The sequence below is a fragment of the Protobothrops mucrosquamatus genome, unplaced genomic scaffold, assembly GCF_001527695.2.
Source record: "Protobothrops mucrosquamatus isolate PMUCROS unplaced genomic scaffold, P.Mucros_1.0 scaffold23, whole genome shotgun sequence".
Classification (NCBI taxonomy): Eukaryota; Metazoa; Chordata; class Lepidosauria; order Squamata; family Viperidae; genus Protobothrops; species Protobothrops mucrosquamatus.
The window spans coordinates 2,397,024-2,407,412 of record NW_015386408.1 but is presented as its reverse complement, the minus strand read 5'-3'; the positions used below and the strand labels follow the sequence as shown (position 1 = coordinate 2,407,412).

Sequence of the window (10,389 nt, the reverse complement as noted above, 5' to 3'; positions counted from 1 at the left end):
ATATGAGTTGTATTTATTGATATTTATCATATTGAAAATTAAATTTGACACATTAGCTGCCACTATGCTTCTCACAACTGTCTGATGGGACTTTATTATATTCTTTTTCAACACAGGCCGACAATAATTTTGATTTCGTGGACCCCTGAAAAGGACCTGGAGGGGATCCACACTTTGAGAAACATTGGTTTAGAGAGAAGTAGTCATAGCATACACAGACAGCAATCTTTAAATTAAAGGAGACAGGCATCCTCTGCAAATTGACATGGAATACTTAAATGCCAAGCAGAACACAGCAGTTTTAATTATAACCCCTTTGTGACAATTCTTCTTTTTTTCCAGTAGGGCTTGGCACATCCCAACAAGTTTGGCCAATAATCAGGGATTATGGAACTTGTAGTCTAGACTGAGCAAATGGAAAGAATGCCTGTGATGCCTTTAATAGCTATGTAGAAGAGTGGGCACACATAGGAGGAACCATGTTAACAAAGCTCCCTTGCTTTTGCCTTTATAGATGGTTACTTTTATTTGGGAATACCAAATTTCAGTGATGTCAAGAGAAATAAAGCACAATTATTGATGGAAGTAAATAACCAAGCACAGCTATAATACTTTCATTCAGTTCTGTGCAGGAATCCTCTACAGGTCCCACTGCAATCAATTACAAAGTGTTTCATAGATTATATGAGGCAACCACCATAATCACAAAGTTAATAGAGGGAGTATTAAATTTCGGTGAGTCATCTGGAACCAATAGATCATATGGAACTACAGTTCTAAAATTAGGGATGAGAGCTTCCTTCAACCACCACGACACCTCTTACAAAATACAAAAACTGAAGCAACCGAAGAGCAAGCTGGTGTAGTGGTTTCCAAAATGTTCTGCCTAAATGGAAACGTGTTCTTCGTTGCCATCTGCTGAGAGGTCCGGGTTGACCACTGTGATATGTGAATCCAAGCCCCAGGTTAACTCATGATCTAACCACCGTCTATTGAATAAGCCACAATAAGCTAAGCTAGTATGTTGTGCTAAGCAAAGAATATTATGGTTTAATGAAGTGTGAACGTAGCCTTAATACAAGAGGCTCCAAATAACCTTCAATACCTAATTTGTCATAAAAAAAACAAATAGGATGCTGCTTTGGTGCTTTTGAGACTAGGTTTGTTAAACCCAGATAATACCTTCTTGCACTGCAAATGGGATCATTTTCAAATGATAACCAGCAGAGAAAAATTTGCCTTGTTCCATGAACTCTTTTGAATTTCTAAACAAGGCTACAGTGGTCCAGTGCTGACAAAGTGTTATATAACATGAGGTTTTCTCACAAATTCTTCCAGAAGAGACCAATACCACAATGTGTCTACAGAGGTTGCAACTACCAAGGAAGGGATAAACTCATATCCCAGCCTGACTTTGACAAGCAGAAACAAGTCCAGTCATGATCTGGATTTGGGATGGAAACAGGAGGGCCTTGCATATTTCCAGCAACCAACTGCCAAATTCATCGATGCCGTGCAATTTTTGAGAACTTCATTAAATCATGCACAATATGAAAAATCCAAAGATATATAGCATGATGCAAAACAAAAGAACAAAACCTGGATACAAAAATGCCATGTACTTCAAATTCTCTAAACTGTTTCCTATTTACTATAACAGGAAGCTCAGCATCATTAACTTGCAAATTGTCTTTGTGGAGTGACAAATACATCTCTGTTAACCAATTTACCTATTAATTCCCAGGAAACTACATACTACAGCTTTAAAAAGTTTTTGTTTTGCTTTTTTCATCAAGCAGTTCAGCTCTTCTTTGCAGCCTTGAACTTAAGTGCATTAAAAATAATAGTAAAGGACTCCTGAAATGGCTGCTGGCTAAATTTGTTCATCTTCCAATACTTCCAAGTATAGGAGCCAATCCATTCTTAAGATACCATACCAGCTTTTTCTAGCTTCAGCAACAAAGCTGAAGAAAAGCATTTATGAAAGGGGGAGGGGAATCTGGGAGAGGAGCACATCAAAGTATGACCTTACCAATACATTGGGTTAAATATAAAAAAAAACAAAATTCAGAAACACAGACGACCGATTAGTATAGGCCTTGGCATCATCCATTCCATTTCTCATGAATTATTGTAAGATGTTTGCAAAAGAAAGACAATTTTTTTCCCATATAACAGACACGCTTCTGAGGCTGTCTGAGGTAATACAGCAGTAACACTGCTCAATCATCCTTTTGACAATTAGGAACACAGTTGTTAAGTGAATCTGGCTGCCCCATTGACTTTGCTTGTCAGAAGGTCGCAAAAGGTGATCACATGACCCCGGGACACTGCAACCATCATAAATATGAGTCAGTTGCCAAGCATCCAAATTTTGATGATGTGGCCATGCGGATGCTGCAAAGGTCATAAGTGTGAAAAACAGTCACTAGTCACTTTTTTGAGTGTCGTTGTAGTTTCAAATGGTCAGTAAACAAAAGACTATAAGTTGAGGACTACCTGTAAGTACAATACCATACTACTGGAGGTTTATTGTTCTTGCTTGTATCTAAGTTCATTGTTATTTTATTTTTTTTATGCTTTGTGTTCTCCCAGGACATTATCATTATCCTTCACCTCAGTGCCCAAATCTAAGAAGAGGAAAGGAAGTGATCACAGAGCCTGCAGAGTGGATAAGGGAGCCTGCAAGAGAACCAAGCCATTGAAAAGATCATTGCTCTGATAGCAGAAGCACCAAGGTTCAAACCCTGGCAACTGCAGTTAAAAATCCTGCATAGTAAGTTATTAGGAGGAAGGGGGTGGGGGAGAGAAGAACTGCATGCAAATGCAGCTGTCAAACCAACTGGACAGTTGTCAGTTCTGAAAAGCAGTGATGATGCTTCTCATGGAACATCCAGGGGGAAGGTCCACAGGGGGAAGGCTGCCAGAAATCAAGATGGCAGCTGCAATTGTGCAATCAAAGCCCCGCCTTTTCTTTAAATGTATAAGATCACATGCAAGCAACACATGGAAAAGTCACAAAAAAAGAGGCAAGGCTCCAATTACATGGTCATGCCTCCCATTTTGACTTTTATGACGTGCTTCCTGTGGAAACCTCTGATGCTTATGAGATAGACAGCATTAACAATTGGCACTGAGGTTCCAAATCTCTGCAGAAACTTAAATTTGAACTAATCTTATTATTTAAGCTATGTTCTTCTCACTCCATTTATAGAATTCATTTACTAATTATTAAGGAATATAATGGCCTAGTTTCTGCACAGCACCAAACCACAATTTTACTAACCATGATTTGTGAAGAAAAAAGTTGCCATAAGCAATGGTTTACAAACCACAATGCTTAGGATCCCCCTACATGCTAAGCCAAAATCAAGCAACTTCACTGTGAATATGGGAATTCAGTCAAGCTTTTCACACTAACAAGGGCTATTCACTTCCGTGTACGTACAAAGATGTTCTCAAAGGAAAGGAGAACTTCTAATAAAAGTTACTCTTGAAATAATACACAAAGGAAGAAATTAGTAGTCATATGAATATTAGTTTCATATGACTTACTTATGAAATAGCCTTTTAAATAGTTGTATAACTACCATAGCTAAGCAAAAACTAATAATGAGGTTATCTCCCATATGGGAATTTATTCAGATTGGCCTCAATAAGGGACCATTTGGCAGAATGGGGCTGTTAATATAAAAACCTGATGGAGAAACAAAATTTCTAAAATAAAAAGGTAAAGTTTTACAATCTTGAAAATAACTTTAAGGATGTTACGTTAGTATTTCTGGTAACTCTTAGACTTTTGCTGATTAATACTGAATGATGAATTTTTACACTTTGATAAAGGATGAGATATTGAAAGAAGAGATTTTTTAACTGAAATATTAGTGAAGGCATTAAATCACTGAAACGTTTTATACTTGGCTGGAGGGAGGGAGGAGTCAAATATATATATTATTGGTTTTCCAGTTTTACATTTGAGTATTTAGAAAGCAACGTGGTGATTGGGTAAATCAATAGTTCAATAACAAAATCTTTAGTACATATCTCAGGTGACATCATCAAATATTTCTTCTCTGTTTCCCTTAACATTTACTATAAAATTTATATATTTTTTCTTATTTCTTATTTTCTTTTTCACCTCCTATACTTCTTTGTCCTTACTTTCTTTTAGTTTGTATTAGTTATTTTACCTTTGTACTTATAAACATTAATAAAATTATTTAAAAAAAAAACTTTAAGGAGGTTACAAGTGACATTTTTTTTTCTAATTCCAATGTTTCTTTTATTAATTTATTTTTTATTTTTCCAAACTCTCCCCCATACATATACCGTGATATTTATCAGATATTAACATACATTCTTTTTACATTCTTATATATAAGATACTTTTAATGAAATAAATACATACACATGACTTTTGGTGTTGCTCACCCATTTCCCCTTTCACAAGTGACATTCAAACAGCTGATACCTGCACATGTCCTGGACTACAACTTCATTGGATTGTCAGGCTAACTGGGGAGAATAAGACTTTTAACCTGGAGGTGATCTGCTTGGAGTAAACCATTGTAGCTTGCTGCTCAAAGAGTATAAATTTGGAAAAAAAAATGACTGAACATGAAAAAAAAGGCACATGCTTTCAAAGGACTTCCTAAAATTTGCCTACGCATACCTGAGACATAGCAAAATATGATGCTGAATTAAAAGTGATGTATTTTACATTAGCAAACTACAAATCTGACCCTAATACAACTTAACAATCAGGAGACACAATACAGACCCTGACCTAAAGCAAAGGGGAAGAAAACAGCTTCAAAGCAGCCCATAATCCTCTTTTTGGTGTCCTTAACCTAACAATGCTTGTCTGGGGGGTTTCAATTACTATCCTCTGTCTTGTTGGTATTACCCCCTTGGAAGTCTGGAGGTGAATCCTTCTTAAAACTATTTAGCTACCCTATCTCAGAGGCCCTCCAATTCCCTTAACATGACTTACTTGAATAACATTGAATAAACAATCCCCACCCATCACCTACTTCTTTTGTCTACAGCTCCTATTCAGGTACTGACTGCAAAGCAGGTTAGCATGAAAAACTGGAGAGGTGGTTAGTTTGAACCAGATGCACTAGAATGACTTCCATCCTGCTGGAGGGAACAAAATCCACAGGTTCTGCAGCTACAGAGATTGGGTGTAATTCCAGAATCATCGCCAGGAGACACAGATCTGTGTGATCCAACCAGCCAGCCTGACCTTTCTCAGTTAGCTTACGCTCAGTCATTTTCCACTGCACTAAATCCAAACTGCACAATACCCTACCTTGCATATGTGTGTACATATGCACGCTGCAGCACAGTAATAAATCTTGGACCTCAATCTCTAACAAAACTGAGTAATATTTCAGGAGAGCTTGACGCTCCATAACTTTGATCAGAACAGCTTCAGTAAGATTCATAAAGAACAAAGTCAAGGATGCTTCTGTTTAGCTATTTCTACACCACAGCTGTTGCTGTCTTATGGATTGCTACCTTTAAAGTGCTGTCCTTTTAATACCAACAAGGAGGTGAAACAGGGTGGGTTTGCAGCCCTGCTCAGTTACTCCAATAATTCTGAGGACAGACTGTTGATTTTTAATGACCTTCATTCAAAAGTGAAACTTTAACACACTTGGATGTTCTCTGTACAACTACATAGATTGCCTCACAAAGGTGCCCCAAACACTACAGTTCTAAGTGTGTTCATCATCTTTAGTTCAGATAAGCTGATTTCCAGGACAAATTAATTAGCAAGAGAGAAGATTCCAAATATCCTCAACCCCACATAGTAAAAATTAATGATATAGCTCTTATCAATCCTCTCACGCCTACTCCCAAATAACATTTTCCAATCCAGCAAAACATTTAAGAGGTTACGATTTTGCAAGAAATTCACAAATGCTCCATACATTATTGTTGTTGGCGATAGCTAGAGTGGGGAAGTAAAAGTAGCAGGCATTTCAGGCAAGGAGTTTAAAAAAGGGGGGGCATGTTAGGTTCATGTGCAACACCGGCAATTTTTCAACTATACCTACTGTACATAAATGCTACCAACACAGGAACAAAAAAACATTTTTCTCCAGTTCTTTATTCAATTTAAGCCATATTTAAAAGAAAAAAATAGTTTAAACTGCATAAACCTATGATGTTTTCATTCATAGTTATCATATGAAAATATCAATTACTTTGCTATGTCTTCTACTGTTTCAAATCTAGTTTTTATTATTGCCATCAGGGCTAGAAACCCCACAACTTCCCATGAAATTCTATAGGCAATTAAGGACCCATATAACACTCTGCTTAAAAGATATAAGCAGTGCCTTGGTGGATCGGACCCCTGGCCCATCTAGTCCAGCAGTCTGTTCTCACAATGGCCAGCAACTGCAATATTAATAAATATCAATACATACAATGTTAACATCAATAAGAACGAAGTTATTTTTTAAAAAAATACATAAGAGACTTTGTCATATACTATGATCAATCTATTCATTCAGAATTACCAGCCCCCTATAAGATTTTCTTACAAATTCTCACTTTTGCCATTCTTGGGAGGGGGGGTTGTCCTTTTTTTGCCATCCCTCTTGTATGTTTTCTCCACCATATACTCATTTTTAGAAAGATCTTTCAGAGAAGATGAATAGAAACATAAAGCAATTCTTACCCTTTCTAGACTTCAAACTGCTCTTCAGAAAAGCACTTCATATCTGTAAAAGAGAAAGAAAAAATTCAAGTTATAATAATCAGGTGCAATGTATAAAAATTCTATTAACCAATTGGTCAAAAGTAGAAGAATTAAGAAAAACAACTTATTTTTCCTTAGTTTGAATGCTAGAAATCAAGCAATAAAAAAAAACTTAAATCATGTGCAAGAATGGGAAGAACCCAAGATACTACTATATAGTGCCCTGATTTATTTTCCCCATCCCATTTTAGAGCTCTGATTGAGGGTGAAATATTACATTCCACCTGTGCTTCAACTCACAAGGGTCAAGGAGAACAGAGGACAGAACAATAAAAATCAAGATATTTTTTTTAAAGATCTGTTATTTTAACTGTTAAAAAAGGAATTGGAAAACACCACGTTCCCATTCAAAGACATACTTAAACTTTTCAGTTTCCAAAATTGTACTTGGATGGACGTATGCTCAGTTGCAGTTTGCATTGAAACTACTAGTAACTAGGACATACTTGGGAGATAGCTTCACCAAAGACTTCTGTCCTAACTTTCTTCTGGGGCTGGAGTGGGTAACCTTCCCCAGCAGGTCCATACAGAGCCCTTCAGAAATCTTCTGCAAGATCACAAGTGGAATTTTTTTCCAGTACCAGCAGTCTACTGGGGGTGGGGTGGGGAATAAAAGGTTAAGACAGAAACAGTATTTTGCCTCACCCACCTAGGATTCTGGCCCCACTTTGAGGCAACAAAGACTGCTACAAAAAATGGTGCCTTCTAACATAGAAACTTGGCTTCATAAACCTAATAAGTTTTTACTTTTATAAAGGCATTGTTTAAAGTGTATCATACCGTTACAAATGTTTAAGCAAGGAAGTACCCCTCTCTGTTTCTTTTTTAGTGTAGTACTTTCTCTTGACATTGCTTTCCAAATGAAACATCTCATTTCAGGAACCAAAGACGGATCACTCACTACGCATAAGAAACCCTCTTGTACATTTATTTGCAATAATTTAGGATTTTCTAATCCTCCAACCCTGGACGTTTTCAAGAAGAGATTGGACAACCATTTGTCTGAAATGGTATTATAGGGTTTCCTCCCTGTGCAGGGGGTTGGACTAGAAGAGCTCCAAGGTCCCTTCCAACTCTGTTATTATTCCGATTCCTAAATGACCCTCTAATATAAAATATTGCATGTTGGGTGATGTTTTGTTAGCTCTTCCAGTAGATGTATCATTACACAATTCAATTAATTAAAAGGTTAGACAACCGTATTTCATTGACAAAAAGAAGCAAGAGAGTGAAATCCTGATAGATGCAGTTGGGTTAATTTTAGCATCTGTTTAGCTGCTTAGCAACACTTATCCTATGACCTTCTACGCACCACCTACTTTCACAAAGGATAATAGGTATAACCTGAGAGATCTAGCAACAATACCTAGTTTTCACTAGCTGTGGCCAGTATAAAAATCAATTTGCACTACAAGGGGGAAAAAAAACCAATGTAGTCAAACAATATATTACTTCAATAATGGAAAGGGGTTGCTGGAATGTAAGCTTATCAAGTAAGTGATGAAAACCCATAAAACTCCTGAAAAAAGTGGAGTTTTCAAGCACACCTTCTGCCCCAGGCCAAAACAAGTTTATCAAAGCCACTAGCTATGCAAGGAGGACTTTTGGTTTTTGCATCTAAAAGTTTTACTTCAAAGAATTCTTGGCCCTCAAAAGACAAAATAAGTGATGTAACAGTGCAAGGATGAAAGCATCTCCTGCTCAAGATTGGATAAGAATTAAGCTGCATTAAACTTTTTCAAACTACTTAATTTTTAGAGAGCAGAATCAAAAGTGTTCTTATCCTGAAATGTTGCTTTAAAATAGTAATCAATGAAATAGAAATTAAAATGTAATTTCATAGAAACTGCAAATAACTGAAATGGCCTGCATTATTTTCCTAAGCAAAATAATATGCAAAACTATATTTTTACTGCTTAAATACACTGTTGGAACTGAGACACAAACACAAACCATCAATTTCGGGCCAATTGCACTAAAACAAATAAAACCATTAGGTGCATCTTAAAGCAAAGGATGAAAAGAAATGTTGTGGTAACTTGATTGATTGGATGATGGAGCCATGCTGTTTCTGAGTTTCTAACACACAAAAGGGTCTTTTCTCTGAGGGATGTACATAACACCCGTTAATGCTAATGGGCATTATATACAGACATCAAGAGAAGACTATACTCTTAAGCCTTCAAACAGGAAAATAAAACAAATATGGCTTGTGTGATCATGAGTCATTAGGTACCTCCCTCTTTCTCTTTCATACATCTGTTCTCTGGGAAATGGGACCACTGTTAACTTTTTCCAAACTCCTCTAGAATGACTAAAAAAAATTCTAATGGCCACCTCACTGACAAAGCCTTTAAAACTGGTGGGGCAACTGCTATCAGAAGACTTTAATGAGTTACCAAAAATGTCATCAAGGATTCCAGACTGCTGGTTTTCAGATCAAAAGGAAGTAATTCTGGTCCTGTTTACCATATTCACACTGATGCAATTCACATTCACCAAAGAATGAACACCACTACATTCACTGCAGTTCAGCTGGTTTAAAAGGCAAAGCACAAGTAAGAATGTGAACCAAATTTGCCAGACTGTAGACCTACAGTACTTAGTGCAAAAAAAAAAAAAAAAGAAGTACCAGATTTACTGCAAATGCACTTTTAATCTCTTCCTTCCCTCCTCCAGTCACAATCGTTTTTTCCTCCTTCATAAAAATATTATTTTTTTTTTAGTAGCAGAGATGTAAGCAAAGACTTCGGGACAGGCCAGTGGGTTTTTAAACTTATGTCCTCCCCCCCCCCTTCCAAAAGTGTGTTCCCCTGGTACTGGTTCTGTGTGTTGCAAGAAGTTGCGTAGAATAGGAGCTGCTCATCAGGATTCTGGCCTCAAGTTCTATCTTCTAACTGAGCAACAAGGAGCCACAGAGGGCAAAATCTGCTGAGCCAGGAGAAATGCCTGCCCTCCCCTTTTATAACCTATCAAGGATGCATTGCAGAGCACTCCAGAGAGGGAGAGATAGTGTAACGCAGAGGTAAGAGGGGGTGGGAAAGAGAGCAAGCGCAGAAGCGAGGGAGGGGGGGGGGAGCCAGAACAAACTTATCAACGGACATGACAAAGTTCAATCCACCTCCACCATCAACAGGCTGCCGCTGCAGCAGCAGCAGCCGCCGCCGGCTCCTCCCTCCGCGAAGTTTTCAGCATCTCCAACTCGCCTCCTCTGCCCAGCAACGAGATGCGTTCGCCTGTTGCACAACTGCTGGAAACGGACGAGGAACTGATGAGAACCTCAGCAGCGGGAGCAGCGCAACCACGTTTCCCGCGGCTGCTCTTTCCTCCTCCCAGGCCGCCCCTCGTTAAGGGCAGGGAGCAGCAAAGTCAGCGGCGGCGGTGGTGGTGGTGGCGGCGGCGAAGTTAGACCCAGCGCCCCGAAGCAGCCAGCAGCAATTTGCAGACTCAACTTTGTTTGCTTTTACACTTGGAGGGAGCGAAGGGCGGGGGGGGGGAGGGAGGGTGCCGTAAGAGCACGAAGGATCAGACCGACCTTTCGCTTAAGCTCTCAAAAGAAAGGAGGAACTGTATCCCTGTCTGTCAAGTCAGAAGTGGAGAGGGGGGGGGGGGAA

The 10,389-nt window shown here is 38.4% G+C and overlaps 1 long non-coding RNA gene across 1 annotated transcript in view; it reads right to left on the bottom strand.

Annotated features, from left to right (window-relative positions):
• Positions 1–6,590: 6,590 nt before the first annotated feature.
• LOC107283004 overlaps positions 6,591–10,389 on the bottom strand; it is a 5,926-nt gene continuing 2,127 nt past the window's right edge. Inside the window, exon 3 of the long non-coding RNA XR_001548793.1 lies at positions 6,591–6,737. This is a non-coding gene — a long non-coding RNA (uncharacterized LOC107283004). The remainder of the gene's footprint in view (positions 6,738–10,389) is intronic.